Below are 16,569 nucleotides of genomic sequence, written 5' to 3'. Positions count from 1 at the left end.
ACATCCCTCCTGTCTGGCGCCATGATTCTTACCCCTCCCCAGAACAGTTTGTCATTAGTAATATAACATTTGTACTGACCGCTGGGGCTTGATTATTCTGCCATTGGTCAGCTCCATTGCAAAAGAGACACCCTGCTTCTGGTGGGAAGGACCGCAAGGATCAAATTGAAGACCCTCTGCATCCTCCACAGGCATGGTGCTCTGCCAATGATCTCTGCCTTATCGCCAGTAAGGCAGAGATCCTTCTCATGGGGACGCTTGCCCCTTGTTTCCTCCCCACTCTCTGGCCTGACTCCTTGGGTCCCCTCCTCTCACCGGCAAAAAACCTTGGGATCATCTAGGACTCCTCTCTCTCTCTATTTCTCCCCACACATCACGGAGAAGAAGTCCAACTTTTAGCTGCGCCTCATTAGGGGCATTCTATCTTTCCTCACCTTCTCCCAGAAGCTCAATGTCTCCAGAGCCCTGCTTCTCTCTAGGCTGGACTACTGCAACAGCCTCTTCCTCAAGCTGCCTCTTTCCTCCCTTTTCCCCCTACAACTAATCCTAGGACTGCAAGACTTATCCTTGGCCTCAAGCCCAGGGAACGCATCTCTGCAGCCCTACAATCTCTCCACTGGCTCCCGGTGACCACAAGGATCAAATTCAAGACCCTCTGCATCATCCACAAGGCTGTCTATGGCCTTGGGGCCTCTCTACATCCAGCTTTCCCTCCCTGAATACCTCCCGGCCAGAGTCCTTCAGTCCTCTGGCTCCAACTCTCTGCAGGCAAAACGCTTCTCAAAGCAGAGAGTGGGAGGTAAATCCTATTCTTCGGCTGGTTCCTCCCTCTGGAACAGCCTCCCTTCACCCGTCAGACTTGAGCCGAATCTTCTTAAATTCATGTAAACTTATTAAGACCTTTCTTTTTTCCTCCTCCTTCTTGCGCCCCCTGCCTTCGTAATGCTCCCACCTCTTCTGCTGCTGCAAATGGGGTCTGGCCCCTTCAGAGTCTTACAGGGGCCAGACCACCCCCTCCAAGTTCCCCAGCACTTACCTTCGGGCTCCCCTACCAGGACCAGCCCATCTTGGTCCTCCCTGCCCACTGCACGCTTCCCCCCCTTCCCCACGTCTCCTCTTGCACTTGCCACCTAGGCCCGCCTGGCACCTGCTCGCCCCCACCCTTGGGGAACCCCTCTCCTGCACTCCTCCCCTACCCCTCCCCCTTGCACCTACCAACTTGTTCATGCATTTGCACGGTAGGACTGTCAGGAGGCCGATATTACCGTTTTGTTGTTTTACTTCTGTTGTTCCCATGTTCCCTCTCACCCAACTTGTCTTTTGGCGCCTGGAAACACTTATGTATAACCGCAATACAAATGTACAATAAATTAAATAAATAAATAAGGGGGACAGTCACAGCGTACTTTCCAAATATTGGCATTTGCAGTGCTTGTAGTGGATTCTCTGAAGGCTGGCCACCTCCCAGGGACACAAAACGTACTGCTTGATTGGTTCCTCCGGGAATGCCACTCCGCTAGGTTTCCTTTCAGATGACCACCTGCCAATAGGCACTTGTATCCCTTGTATCCCTGTGAATGGACCACTGGCTCAGGCTCACCTCCCCTCCATCCCTGAGTGACCACTGGATTGGCTTTCTGCCCTGCGTTGACATCACCATGTGTGGTTGCAGCTGGCTCACTCATGGAAGGTTGATTAAGTGCTTGAAGTGGGATTTCCCAGGCATGGGGGTCTCCCCATTGAATGTGTTCTATTTGGGATAGCTCATCTCTATCGTGTGCCAATTATACGTAGGCCCTTTGGGCTGTTATTATACGTAAGGCATCCCCACTTCTGCAATTCCCCACGTGGTCACTTCACATGTTATGACCATATTTTGGTTGTCCTTTGTTTTCCTCGCCCTTCCTTTTAGGGTGTCCCATCCCCCTTGCACACTCCCACGGGTTATAGGCCCGACCCCCTATATGGCGCTGGTTCAGCAACTTCAATACATTCCCCCGTTCGTTCGATCGATCTTTCAATCAATATCTTCTTTGCACTCATTTCCTTACCTCTTTCCTTGCGCACCCAAACCCGTGTGACCCTGTTTGTCCCCATCCTCTTCATACCTTTCCACATATTTTCCAAAAATGTATAATATCTTCTCTCCGTTGGGTGAGCACTCGTATATTTCTAAATCGTGTGGGGGTGCTGTGAAATTGATCTAATTTCATCCTCACTTCCATGTGCACCTGGGGTCCCTCACTTGACACATTATTGAGCTCAATTCTATTAGTAGTCATCATATACCCATTCTCCCTTTGCTGGCAAGTGCACCAGCAAATGACCGACTGGGCGATTCAGATGGCAACATCATCACAACAAGGAGAGGGATAGTTATTTTGAACATTGCCGCCAACCATTCCGGTACCCATGCAAATAGATCCTCCAGCCAAGTGTTTGATGTAATGCCCTGTGTTTCCTTTGTCTTATTTTCGTGAATTGTCCTGTTTTTCCACAATAGCTTCTGTGAGTGTTCTGTTTGCTGCATCATTTGCGGGTATAGCGGTGCAGCATGTGCAGTCAATTTTGTGGCACACGCCCCCTTCTATTGCTGGCATAACATCACATATGAAACAGTTCTAGACGATCATTAGACGCAAAGCTCGAAGCTTCTCTAGGACTGCATTTAGTCCCTTTTTGGTTTCATAAGTCAATTGAAGCAACTCGTAGCAGATTATCTGGATCCATTTCAAATTAGTGGCTGTTTGCATCCCAGGCAGCAGGAGGGAGGTCAAAAACCCAGATGCCTTGATGAAGAGTCAAAATGTGGTGGCATAGCATTCAAACTTTGGGTCAATTCAGCTCAGATGTAGTTGCTTGCCCTCTTACTGCTTGTTATCTTGGGTTGTTCCTCCTGTGTCTCACAGGGCCTGGTTGCTTCGTTCTTCCCTTTTTAGACCAACAGGTAATCAAATGGTGCCAAATCTGTGCGAGGCACCACCAATGCGGGGCTATGGAGGGTCACCAGTGCACACACTCTGCCCCAATTGCGTGGCAACTGGGCATATGCTCTTGTCCCACAGGCCCACCAGATGTCCATCACTGCAGTGGTCCCTCTCGCCAACGCTGCAACGCTCATCACCCTCTTACAGCCAGTGTTCATCCTCAGCGCCACTGTTCCATTTGCTCTGAAACATAAATTATACTGTGTGAGTGGTTTTATGTTAACAGGGTGGTGTTTTCCATCTATCCATGTTAAGGCATGTAAGTTGTTATTCCATATCTCCCCTCATTCTGCATTTACCCTCTTCTACACCCTTTCTTCAAATCCCACCAATCCTTCTGCACGACATTGGACCATCCCTCTTTCCCACCTTTTGTTGTGATACACCAAACCTCTTATTTGCATGAGGGGTCTGGTGTGGCACCATGGTATATCATGCCCTGCTGCGGTTTTGCGCAATATTATCTTGTGGGTAGCTGGCAACTGTTTTCCTTTCGGGGGTCCTTCTGTATTATATTCTAATTTGATATGTTTGGTTGCTTCTCCCAGGGCCAGATTTCTAGTTGCATCAAGTTCATCTACTTCATGTCCCTGGAATAGTATGCTTGTTTTGCAGAGAGACAAATGCATCAGACACCCCCTTCTTTTACTGTGACCTCTAGAGGCAAGAATTGTTTTGGTGTCCCTGTGAGGTGTGAGATGAGTGAGCACACATGGCAGGTGCCATTCGTGCTCCCTGCCCCACCCTCTTTATCTCTCAATACCACGTATTTTCGGAAGCCAGGTCCCCTCCTTCCCCAATTGCATTATATAACTCTTCAATTTTGGATATACTCCTTTTAGTGTATGTCTCCCTTAAACCATGAGCTGATGTATTCATACTACCCCTTTGCATCAGGAACCAGAAGAATAAGACAAAAGGCAAAAACACAATATTCCAATCCCCATTGTGTTTACATTAATTCTTGTCTTTCCCCTATTTCTCCAAGTACTTTCTTGCCCATTTGCCTGTCCATGGTGGGCCTTTTATACAATCTAATTGCAGTACAAAATGTCCAAGTTATCTCAAATATAGTCTTGAGTTGTGAGGAACTTTTCTGTATCGATATCTTGCATTTGTACCTTCGCGACCTAATTTGTACAAGTGTTGCTTGTAGTTATCACTTAAATATTTGTTCTTTTATCTCTTTTTTTTCCTTATGTAGCTGTTTGTCGCATGAGTGTAGGCTGATACGGAGACATTGAGTTCCTCTACTCCATTTGTAAACTTGAAAGACACACACACATGTGCCTGCACTACTTTGAGCCAATGATAGTTGAAAGAAAAAGTTCTTATCTGACAAAATCGACACCAACTTTGAAGACATTATCAACGATTTCTTTGAAGTTGTGGAAGCCCATGGTTACACAGGATAAGGTTTTCAAACACTTAACAAAAAAGGACTTTTTAAAATCTTTTTCTTCAATTTATGAAGACAATGAACCCTCAGATGACAATACACCACCATTTGGCCTACAATTTGGTACCCCAAATGTGCCAGAGAAGTTAATTTCTGATGAGTCTAGGATAAAAGACTTGTATGAAAACTGGCCAACAGCCAGTGGAATAGATACCTTTCTAGAATTGAAATTTGGTAAACCAGATCCTTCTGACCATGCTAATTCCTCATACAGACAACTAATGAGCAAGCTGGTTGAATTTTTGGGTTGGAGCAGGCCTGCACCTTCTTTCGAGCATGATGACCTAACCAATATACTGGATCAGGGTCCCCAGAGAGATCCAATTTTGCCCTTTCATATCGCCCTACAAAAAAGGGTCTCATCTAATTGGGAAACACCAGAAACTGCAGCTGCATTAAATAAGAACTTTGCCAAAAAATATAGGCCATCCAACAGTGACCCAGAATATTTGACAAAGCACCCAACACCAGAGAGTTTGGTGGTTCAGGCTGCTACGACTACTAAACAATCGTATATCCTTCTATCCCTTCCAATAGGGATGACAAGCGAGTGGATGCCTGGGCTAGAAAAATAGTTACTGCTGGAAGTATGGCTTTAAAATCAGCAAACACAATTTGTGCCTTGTCAAAATTCACATTTACCCTGTGGGACTGCGCAGCTATGGCGGCTGACCACATCCCAGAAGGAAAAGAAAGAGACGGCTTCCCAGCTTTCATCAGGTCCGGATACTGCTGATAGCATTGAAAGGTCCATGGCAACTAGCACAGTGCTTTGCAGATTTGCGGGGTAGAGGAAGTCCCGATTTGCATCTAGACTCCTCAATATGCCCTTTGACGGCTCAAGACTGTTTGGAAGCAAGGCTGATGAAAGTCTGGAACAGCTGCAGACATCAAAAGCGGCAGTTAAATCTCTTAGACAGCCTCAACATTCCTACCCGGTACATCATCTTGGAGGGGCAGGTCCTTTCGATTCTACTCCTCAGTTGGAAGAGGCAGAGGACAGGCCAGTCATAGAGGTCAGAGAAGATTCCCTCGAGGTGGACGACAGAGTGGTGCTAAGTCAGCCCAAGCAGCAGCAGTTTTACCCTCAGTCACTGCTTCAGCCACCTCAAAACCACTCTGAGGACTTAACCCACAAGACCCCTGTGGGAGGCATACTTTCTCAGCATCCGAAGGAAGGACTGGCCATTACTTCAGATGCTTGGGCACAAGAAACGGTAGCCCAGGGTTACTGCTTTCCCTTTCTAAGAAGGCCCCATGATCATACACCAGGGAACAGCTCATTCAAAATTCTAGTTCTGCTCCTTGTGCAGAACATTTTGACCCTGCTAGAGAAAGGTGCTATAGTGCCGGTACCTGTGGAGGAGAGTTGGTACTTTCTCATTCTCTAGAAGGACTGAGGATTGAGACCCATCTTGGACTTAAGAAACCAGAACAAATTCCTCAGTAAGGACAAGTTCAAGATGGTTAACCTTTCTCAAATTCTTCAGGCCCTCCAACTCCAAGATTGGATGGTATCATTGGACCTTCAATATGCTTACCTTCATGTGCCTATCCATCACAAGCACAGAAGGTACCCGAGGTTCACGGCTCTCATTATCAATTTCGAGTTCTGCCATTCGGGCTGACCTCCGCCCTGAGGGTTTTCACCAAGTTGATGGCGGTAGTGGCAAGGAGTCTCAGGAGAGGGGGAATTCATGTCTACCCCTATCTGGATGATAGGCTGATATGGGCATGTTCACCTGAACAAGCCCAGGAACATCTCAGCATAGCCTGCCACTCTCTCCACATACTGGGCTTCGTCCTCAATTACAAGAAGTCCTACATGATACCTTCTCAAAGACTCCAGTTCATTGGAGCAGTCCTGGATGCTTCCTCAGGAAATGCCTCGCCACCTGAGGTGAGGGCTCATTACATTCTACAGATTGACACAAAATTCCAGAGTGCCCAGCATCTTCCGGCCTTCGACTATTTGAGGTTGCTCGACCTCATGGCTCACCTGAGAATGAGATCCCTCCAGTGGGCTCTCAGGACTCAATGGTCCCAATTCTCAGGCAGGATGTCAGACCTTCTTCAGGTTCCAAGCAGAGTCATACAGGATCTTCTGTGGTGGGCTTGCAAGGAAAACATTCTGAAGGGATAATGCTTTTGGCAGCCATGGCCAGAGATGACAGTAGTGACGGATGCCTCATTCATGGGGTGTGGAGCCCACGCCAGCTGTCTGACAATCAGTGGTCGTTGGTCTCCATCAGAGTCTAAACTACACATCAATCTTTTGCAGCTGAGGGCAATCAGACTAGCACTGAAGGCCTTTCTGCCCTCTGTACAGGGATATAATGTCCTGATAATGATGGACATGTGGCCATGTACTACCTCAACAAGAGAGGAGGTGTAGGGTCCCTACCACTGTGCAGAGAGGCTATGCAGCTCTGGTTCTGGGCAATTCAAGAAGGAATCTCCCTAGCAGCAATTCACCTAGCCGAAGAGCAGAACATAGTGGCAGACGCTCTGAGCAGGCAGAGCCCAGTCTCCCAGGAGTGGGAACTAGCTCAGGAGGTCCTTCAAGAGATCTTTGCCCTTTGGGGAACCCCTCAAGTGGATTTGTTCACGACCAGTATCACCAGGAAGTGCGAACTGCACTGCTCCAGGGAATTTCCCCCAAGAAGAGCTCTAGGGGGACGCGCTTGTAGTGGACTGGGAATTTCCACTCCTATACGCGTTTCCTCCAGTCCCCGTCATTTCTCATGCCATCAAGAGATTGAAAAGGTTCAGGAAATCCATAATCCTAATTGCTCCGGATTGGGCCAGCAGGACGTGGTACCCGGACCTTCTGGACATATGCATCTGCCCTCCAATACGTTTTCCACAAAGAGAGAACCTTCTCTCTTGAGAGGAGGGTTGAGTTCTCCATCCAGAGGTCAAGACACTCAACCTTTGTGCATGGTTTCTGAGTAATTGAGATATAATGATTGGGAACTCCCCGATGATGTAATGGAGATCTTGCTTTCGTCCAGAAGGCAAGCAACAGAATCTGTGTACCGCTACAGTTGGAACAAGTCCATCAGTGTGTGCAGGGATAAGAATGAGGATACTTTTCTTTGTGATACGCCTATGGTGCTTTCTTTTTTGTTCCATCTGGTGAATTTGGGGCTTCAGATTGGAACAATTAAAGGTTACCTGGAGGTGCTGTCAATTTTCAAGCGCTCGTCAGAGGAGGATTCATATTATAAAATCCCTTTTGATAGTTCAATTCCTAAAGGGTCTTACTAATGTATTTCCACCAATTCCATTCCAAGTCCCTATATGGGATCTTAACCTGGTGTTAAAATGTCTAAATTATGTTCCTTTTGAGCCAATACACTCATGCCCATTAAGACTGTTAACATTCAAAACTGTTTTGCTAATGGCAATAACGTCAGTCCGCAGGGTAAGCGAGTTGCAGGCACTTTCCTGTAAACCCCCATATACAGTTTTCTATGAAGACAAGCTTGTTCTCAAGGTGAAACTTTCGTTTCTACCAAAGGTGGTCTCAGACTTCCACTTGTCACAAAAAGGTTATTTTACCATCTTTCTACCCACCTCCTCATCCTGGAAAGGAGGAGGAATGATTACATAGGATGGACCCAAGAAGGGCTCTCTGCTTTTATATATCAACAATGTCAAAAATTCATCGGACCGACCAATTATTCATTGGCTATACAGGTCCTAATTTGGGTTTAGCTGTGACAAAATAGACCCTATCCAGATGGATCATCCTGGCTATTGGGGAATGTTACAGGTTAGCGAGCAAAGACCAGCTGGAAGGTTTGAGAGCCCATTCCACAAGGGACATGGCAACCTCGGTTGTTCTTCAGAGAGGTGTACTGGTAAAAAACAAATGTGCAGCAGCCACTTGGTCGTCTGTTCACACTTTTGTTAAACATTACTGCTTGGATTCATCTTCCAGTGAAGAAAGACAATTCGGGAAAGCGGTCCTTCATTCAGTCCATGTGTACAGGATCCTCTTGTACACATGGACTGTTCCATGTGTACATGTACATGTGTGTAATGATTAAACTAGGATTTGTCCCAAGTATACACGGGGAAGGAACATAAAACCACTTACCTGGGCTTGAGATATGAAAGAGACTGGAGTCGGAAGAAGCCCGGAGTTCCAGAGAGCTCTGTGTAGTCCCTTGAAGAGAGTAGGAATTCCCCTGAGTACCCCTCGACGAGCCGGTTCTAGACTTGCCCGTCGAGAAGCTCTGAGGGAAACCCTCGTGGGGAATAAAACCCTTGGCTGGGCTGCTTGTGTACGTTGTCTTCCTGAGTTGACCAGGCGTGGAAGGCTGGTCAACTTATTCTTCGGGCTGGTTAAAGATTTGGCTTCAGAACTGAACTGTAGCAAGTAGATAAGAAAACAAATAAAGTTAATCTTGTTAAGCCTGCCGGAGTAGAAAGAATCCTAAACTAAGACTCTTGGGTCTTACCATGCGTGAGCATGAAGAATGCTGAGTGATAAGGAATATCCCTTGGGTTTGGCAGAAGGTAAAATTGTACTGAAGAAACAGAAGAGAGAGAGAGGATAAGTAGTAGAAAATTAGACTCAACTCTAAGTTGGGAGTATTAGCATAGGCCAGGGAGAAGCCTACCCTTTTACTTTCAAGCCTTTTTGAGCCAGCCTGGAAGGATGAGAAGGTTTGCCTGAGAAGTTCCAGAGAAGAGATCTAGCTGCAATGAAAGATTCTCTGTAAACAGCGGGCCTCTGACAACCGCAAGATTGCCGAGAGAATAGATAGTTGAGAGTTAATTACCTAGAGGTTCCTTGGAGGGGAGCGCAAACTGTGCTTTCAAAGTACGGGGCTTACTCACGCACTGACGTAGTTTGCCCGGATTTGGCTTCGGGAATGAACATGAAAGGTACCAAACTGATTCCTATGAAGTAAGAAAGGAACTTGTGAGTAAGGCGCAAGAAGTGAATAGAGGGATGTTTCGTAGTCCTAACAAGACGAACTTACGAAGCGTCTGCTGGCTCCTACGAGAGTAGCAACGCGTCTTCCTCCTGGAGTTGCCGGGCAATAAGAGAGTAAACAGGAAGTGCTGACAGAGGTTTGCGAAGCTTCCTGGGAATGAACCACTATCCTGTGTAGTATGATCGGGTTAGGTGCCGAGGCGGCGGCCATCTTGGAATCAGGAACAACTAGGCTGCACCGTAGGTTATTTCTAAGTGCAGAAGCGACGGCCATGTTGGAAGTAGGCCGAAATGTGAAATTCGTATTAGTGATCATCACAGTATGCCCCATTTTAGGCTTGTTCCCTCCCGGTTTAGCCGAGTGTTTCAGATGGAAATCTTTCACCCGTCGGGGTGCATGAATTGCAGTTTCAGGTGCCCAAGTGCGGTCAGCAGGGGAATACCCTTTCCAATCAACTAAATACTGTAACCGACCCCGATGATATCTGGAGTCACAGATTCCCTTGACCTCGTATTCTGGTCCTGAGACACACATCTCTGGGGGAGGACGAACTGAGACCACCGGATGGAATGTACTTCGATTATCAGGTTTTAGTTGCGATATGTGAAAAACAGGCTGGATCCGAGACCAAGAGTTAGGAAGACGAAGTCTGTAAGCAGCTGTTCCAACTGCCAATAAGACCTGAAAAGGACCAAAGAATCGAGGAGAGAGTTTTGATGACACTCAATGTCGTGGAAGAAATCGAGAGGATAGCCATACCCAGTCCCCTTCTTTGATCACCGGTGCTGGAGTTCTGTGGCGATCCGCAAAATGCTTCCTTTTTGCTTGTGAATCTAATAATGCAGTCAATGCTGAGCGATCACCCTGACGTATCTGATGTATTAAACAGTCCACATCCGGAAATTTGGTTTCAGATCTTTTCATAGTGGGGAAGGATGTGGGATTGAATCCATGCGTACAATGGAAAGGAGTTGTGTTAATGGCAGAATGATATGAATTATTGTATGCAAATTCGGCCATGGGTAGCAATTCCTTCCAGTTGTCTTGGGCTGCTGATACAAAGCTCCGGAGGTAGCCTTCCAATGTTTGATTAAGTCTCTCAGTCTGTCCATGAGATTGAGGGTGACAACCCGAACTGAGAGCCCGAGAAATCCCAAGGTGTGTACAGACAAGTTTCCAATATTGCGAGGTATACTGTGACCCTCTGTCAGAGATGATGGTCTCGGGTAAACCATGTAAGGTGAAGATGTTATTGATAAAGATGCGAGCCATATGTGCTGCCGATGGTACCCCAACCAGAGGAATTAAGTGAGCCATTTTAGTTAGTGTGTCGATAGTAACCATTATGGTGGAACAGCGTCCTGAAGGTGGGAGGTCCACGATAAAGTCTGTTGATATTATCTGCCAGGGGCGAGAAGGTAATGGCATCTTTACCAATTCCCCAAGAGGTGCTTTTCGAGGGACTTTGGTCTGTAAACAGACAGGACATGATCTGACGTATTCCTTAACATCCTTCCGGACTGTAGGCCACCAAAAGAAACGTGAGATCAATTCCAAAGTAGAAAAGAACCCAGGATGTCCCGCTGTTTTTGAGGTGTGACACATATCTAGAACCTCCTTTTGGAGGGGTCGAGTGGGAATGAATGCTTTATTTCCATGAAAGTAGCAATCATCTTCCTTGGTCAATGCCATTTTATCTGCATGTGAAAGTTGATTCTTTGTAATACATTTGGATTGTGTTTTAAGTCGTGACAGAAAATATGATGTTGTGTATAGTCCCAATGCCACCTGAGGGAAGATGGGTTCTGACTTGAAGAGTTCATTGGGAAGGTGTTCTTTACGGGAAAGAGCATCTGCTTTTGAATTATCTCTTCCGGGAATAAATGAGAATGTTATCCTGTATGGTGAAAAGAAGAGAGCCCAGCGAGCTTGCCGGCTATTACGTGTTTGTGCATATTGTAGAATTCTGAGATTATGGTGATCTGTCCGGACTTCTACTGGGTGTTCAGCCCCTAAGAGTAAATGACACCATTCTTCAAAGGCTCGCTTAATGGCTAGAAGTTCCTTTTCTAGAACAGTATAATTAAGCTCAGCTGGAGCAAGTGTCTTGGAAAGATACGCTACAGGGCGTTCTTGGTTTGAGTTGTCCAGTTGAAGTAGGACTGCCCCTAGAGCATAATGTGAGGCATCGGTTTCAACAATGAATCTGTGGGATTGATTTGGTGTTAACAGAATAGGAGCTAAGGTAAACAACTCTTTAAGTCTGTTAAATACTTGATCTGTGCTCGGAGACCAAGTACATTTCATTCCCTTTTTAAGTAGATTCGTCAAAGGCTGTGTAAGTCTTGAGAATTCGGGAATAAACCTCTGATAGAAATTTGCGAATCCAACAAAACGCTGGATGTCTTTGCCTGAGATGGAAGTGCGCCAATTCTGGACTGTGGAAACCTTTTCAGGATCCATTGCTATTCCTTTGGCTGAAAGGACATACCCTAGGTAGGTAACCTGAGATTGATGGAAGGAACATTTCTCTATCTTGCAATACAAATGATTTTGTTGAAGCCGTCGTAATACCTCCTCCACATGTTTTTGATGTTCCTTGATATTGAAAGAGAATATCAAGATATCATCTAAATAAACAACCATATTGTGAAGTAGTAGATCTGCAAATATGTGGTCCATGAACCTTTGGAAAATTGCCGGGGCGTTGGATAACCCAAAAGGCATCACACTATATTGAAAATGCCTAAACGGGGTTCAAAATGCTGTTTTCCACTCGTCACCAGGTTTTATTCGGATGAGATGCTAAGCTCCTTTTAGATCCAACTTGGTATATATGTTGGCTCCCTTGACGGCTTCAAGAATGTCGGGTATTAATGGCATTGGGTATTTGTCCGGGACTGTGATTTTGTTCAGACCACGGAAGTCAATGCATGGACGAAGTTCAGCCGTGTTTCTCTTAGAGACAAAGAATAGAGAATCAGCTGCAGGTGAAGTAGATTCAGTGATCGGTCCATGTTTTAGGTGGGTTCTAAGATATTCACGGAGGACCTCCTTTTCGTTATTTGACAAAATATACATTCGTCCAAAAGGCAAAGGTTGATCCGGAATCAGCTCAATGGAACAGTCATCCCTCCGATGAGGGGGTAGTTGGGTGTATTCTGAGATTGAAAACACTTCCTGGTATTTATGATAGCCTTCTGGGAGACCAGAGACATGGTTAAGAGAAGTTATCCCCCGATTATTCATGGTAGCTGGGGCCGAGTCCACCATCACCTTTTGCTGATCTTTAACATAATGTGTAATACAGTATTCAGATCCCAGAAAGAAAGATCCAGCTGTCCAGTTAATGTACGGGTTATGTTTCTTCAACCAAGGTAAACCTAAAATTACCGGATGATGGGCTGCCCGAATAATGTCCAAAGTGAGAATCTCCTGATGGGAAGAGATGGTCATTAGAATTGGATTGGTTTGGTCCTTTATGGGTCCGGAAGTCAAGGGGCTTCCATCCACACTTTCAACTGGAATGGGTTCAAATTTAGTGGATCGAGGAACACCATGTGAAACGGCCCATTGATCATCAATGACTTACCGGCAGCTCCGCAATCCACTAGTGCCGGTACATTCTACAGTAAACGATCCCCAATGGGAAAGATACAATGAGTACCATCATGTGGGTGTTTGTCTGGCTAGTGCAGAAGGATGAGTATGAAGTTTGTGAGGAACCCTGTTCAGGCATTGGTTCCCGTACCGTGGTTCCCCCTACGGACGAGCGCTGGCGTTTCCCGATCGCCGAGGTGGTGTAATAGGGCAGTCCTGAACAGTGTGGTTGTTGGCACCACAGTACATACATAAACCCAAGGTTCTTCTACGGTTTCTCTCCTCAGGAGTTAAGGGACCTCGAACTGTTGCACCTAATTGCATCGGTTCATCATTGGACTTTGGACGAGATGAAGAAGGAGCGAATGTTGTTCGTGGTATCCTTCCTTTCTTTCTCTCTGTTGACCTTTCTTTCATACGGTTATCAATTTGCATTACCAATGCAATGAATTCAGTAAGTGCTGTGGGACGTGGTACCCGGGAAACCTTGTCTTTGAGGTCTTCTGATAGTCCCCTTCTGAATAGGGTGACTTGGGCATCATCCGACCAAGTGGTTTCGCTTGCTATTTGTTTGAATCTTGTTATGTTGGCTAATATGTCTAAACTCCCTTGCTTGAGGTCTAGCAGATGTTCTTGTGAAGCCACTCGGATCTCTTGTCGACCAAACATGGTACGAATGCTATTGCAAAATGCAGTATGAGAGTCTAAAATAGTGTTATTGTTGGTGATTAATGGTGTAGCCCAAGCCAATGCTGGCCCAGCCATTTGTGAGACCATATATCCCACACGATCTCTATCTGTATAGAAGTATGCTGCTTTAAATGTAAATTGCACAGTGCAGGCATCCAGAAATTCTTTAACCTTATGTGGGTTGCCGTCGAACTGACCTCCAGGTAAAGGCCCTGGAGGAACATCAGAGCAGTGTGGAGTACGAGGGGCTGCAGCCTGTTGTGCAGTCTGCTGCTGAAGCTGTTTTAAGGAGGCATTCTCCTGTTTCAGCTGTTGTACTTCAGAAGTTAGGGATTGAACTGCAGCAATCAGGTGCTGGATTTGCTGTTGCTGCTGCTCCATGGTTAAGTGGTTCTTTATGTCTCTGCCCCAGAGTACTTAGGACAAGAAATATAAACGTGCATTGCTAACTGTAATGATTAAACTACGATTTGTCCTAAGTATACACAGGGAAGGAACATAAAACCACTTACCTGGGCTTGAGATATGAAAGAGACTGGAGTCGGAAGTACCCTGGAGTTCCTGAGAGCTCCGTGTAGTCCCTTGAAGAGAGTAGGAATTCCCCTGAGTACCCCTCGACGAGCCGGTTCTAGACTTGCCCGTCGAGAAGCTCTGAGGGAAACCCTTGTGGGGATAAAACCCTTGGCTGGGCTGCTTGTGTACGTTGTCTTCCTGAGTTGACCAGGCATGGAAGGCTGGTCTACTAATTCTTTGGGCTGGTTAAAGATTTGGCTTCAGAACTGAACTGTAGCAAGTAGATAAGAAAACAAATAAAGTTAATCTTGTTAAGCCTGCCGGAGTAGAAAGAATCCTAAGCTAAGACTCTTAGGTCTTACCATGCGTGAGCATGAAGAATGCTGAGCGATAAGGAATCTCCCTTGGGTTTGGCAGAAGGTAAAATTGTACTGAAGAAACAGAAGAGAGAGAGAGGATAAGTAGTAGAAAATTAGACTCAACTCTAAGTTGGGAGTATTAGCATAGGCCAAGGAGAAGCCTACCCTTTTACTTTCAAGCCTTTTTGAGCCAGCCTGGAAGGATGAGAAGGTTTGCCTGAGAAGTTCCAGAGAAGAGATCTAGCATCAATGAAAGATTCTCTGTAAATAGCGGGCCTCTGACAACCGCGAGATTGCCGAGAGAATAGATAGTTGAGAGTTAATTACCTAGAGGTTCCCTGGAGGGGAGCGCGAACTGTGCTTTCAAAGCACACAGGGCTTACTCACGCACTGACGTAGTTTGCCCAGATTTGGCTTCGGAATGAACATGAAAGGTACCCAACTGATTCCTATGAAGTAAGAAAGGAACTTGTGAGTAAGGCGCAAGAAGTGAATAGAGGGATGTTTCGCAAGACGAACTTACGAAGCGTCTGCTGGCTCCTACGAGAGTAGCAACGCGTCTTCCTCCTGTAGTTGCCGGGCAATAAGAGAGTAAACAGGAAGTGATGACAGAGGTTTGTGAAGCTTCCTGGGAATGAACCACTATCCTGTGTAGTATGATCGGGTTAGGTGCCGAGGCGGCGGCCATCTTGGAATCAGGAACAACTAGGCTGCACCGTAGGTTATTTCTAAGTGCAGAAGTGACGGCCATGTTGGAAGTAGGCCGAAATGTGAAATTCGTATTAGTGATCATCACAATGTGTTTGTTGCTCTTCGCCAAGAGGAACAAACCCTCAGCAAAAGTGTTGAAGGCCCTGATGCTGAAGGATCACTCTTCTGTGTCCTCCATACTGAAGCAAAAAACAAGGGGGGTCCTGGGAGTCCCTCTGCCGGACATTGGTCCTGGTTATGAGAGACTTACCCACAGTCTTTAGCTCATTATCTTTCACAGAGGAGAAATAACCAAAACATATCAACCTTTGTCCCACCCATAGGTAGTCCAGCAACGAAATGCTAGGCAATTCTCCTCTGAACAAAAGTACCAACAGCAACCCCAGACACGTGTTTCGGTCTGGTTCGACCTCATTAGTAGGGGGGAGCTGTGCCTCTCTAAGAAAAGTTAGCAAGGGGTCCACGCCTGGATTCCCCTAGTAACTTAGGGTGAGACCCAAAGTTACTTAAATATGCAAAAAACAAAGAGGGTCCTGGGAGTCCCTCTGCCGGACATTAGTCCTGGTTATGAGAGACTTACCCAGAGTCTTTAGCTCACTATGGGCCTCATTCCGAGGTCAGCGGTAAGGGGTTAACGGCGCCGGTAAGGGTGCCGGTGCCATTAACCCCTTACCGCCCTATTACGAGGTTCCCTAGCAGGACCCGCTCAGAACGTCTGGTCAGACCAGACTTCCTTTGCGGGTCCCGCTAGGGGACCAGGGAGCTAATAACGGGCCTGTTATTAGCTCCCTCCCCATTCCCATTTAACCTTATGGGGGCTTGAATGGGAATAGTGAGGGGTCCCTTCAATGAGGAATTATCGGGTCCTCCAAGGTTGGAATGACCCGGTAATTCCTCATTGAAGGAACCCGGACCCAGTATGCGGTATGGGGGTAGACATGGCGCTAATAGCACCATGGCTACCTCCATACTCGTAATGAGGCCCTATGTTTCCCATAGGAGAAATATCCAAAACATATCAGTCTTTGTCCTGCCCTAGGGCAGTCCAGCACTGAAATGCTAGGAAATTCTCATCTGAACAAGAGTACCAACAGCAACCACAGACACGTGGTTCGGTCTGGTTGGACCTCATCAGTAGGGTGGAGCTGTGCCTCTAAAAATAGAGAGCAAGGGGTCCACGTCTAGATTTCCCCAGTAACTTAGGATGAGACCCAAAGTTACTTAAACATGCTGAAGGCCACAATTGTCTCATTGTAGGATGAATAAAGGGAGCAAATTCATCACTCGGTACACCAATG

General features: G+C 46.4%; 1 protein-coding gene across 1 annotated transcript in view; it reads left to right on the top strand.

The window, feature by feature from the left end:
* Nucleotides 1-16,569, top strand: part of LOC138503825 (uncharacterized) — a 121,050-nt gene that overhangs the window by 68,131 nt on the left and 36,350 nt on the right. The gene's annotated exons all lie outside the window — the stretch shown is intronic.

Source organism: Ambystoma mexicanum, chromosome 11, assembly GCF_040938575.1.
Source record: "Ambystoma mexicanum isolate Mex_15411 chromosome 11, UKY_AmexF1_1, whole genome shotgun sequence".
NCBI lineage: Eukaryota > Metazoa > Chordata > Amphibia > Caudata > Ambystomatidae > Ambystoma > Ambystoma mexicanum.
Note: the sequence above shows the minus strand (reverse complement) of the source record. Positions and strands in the feature narration are given on the sequence as shown.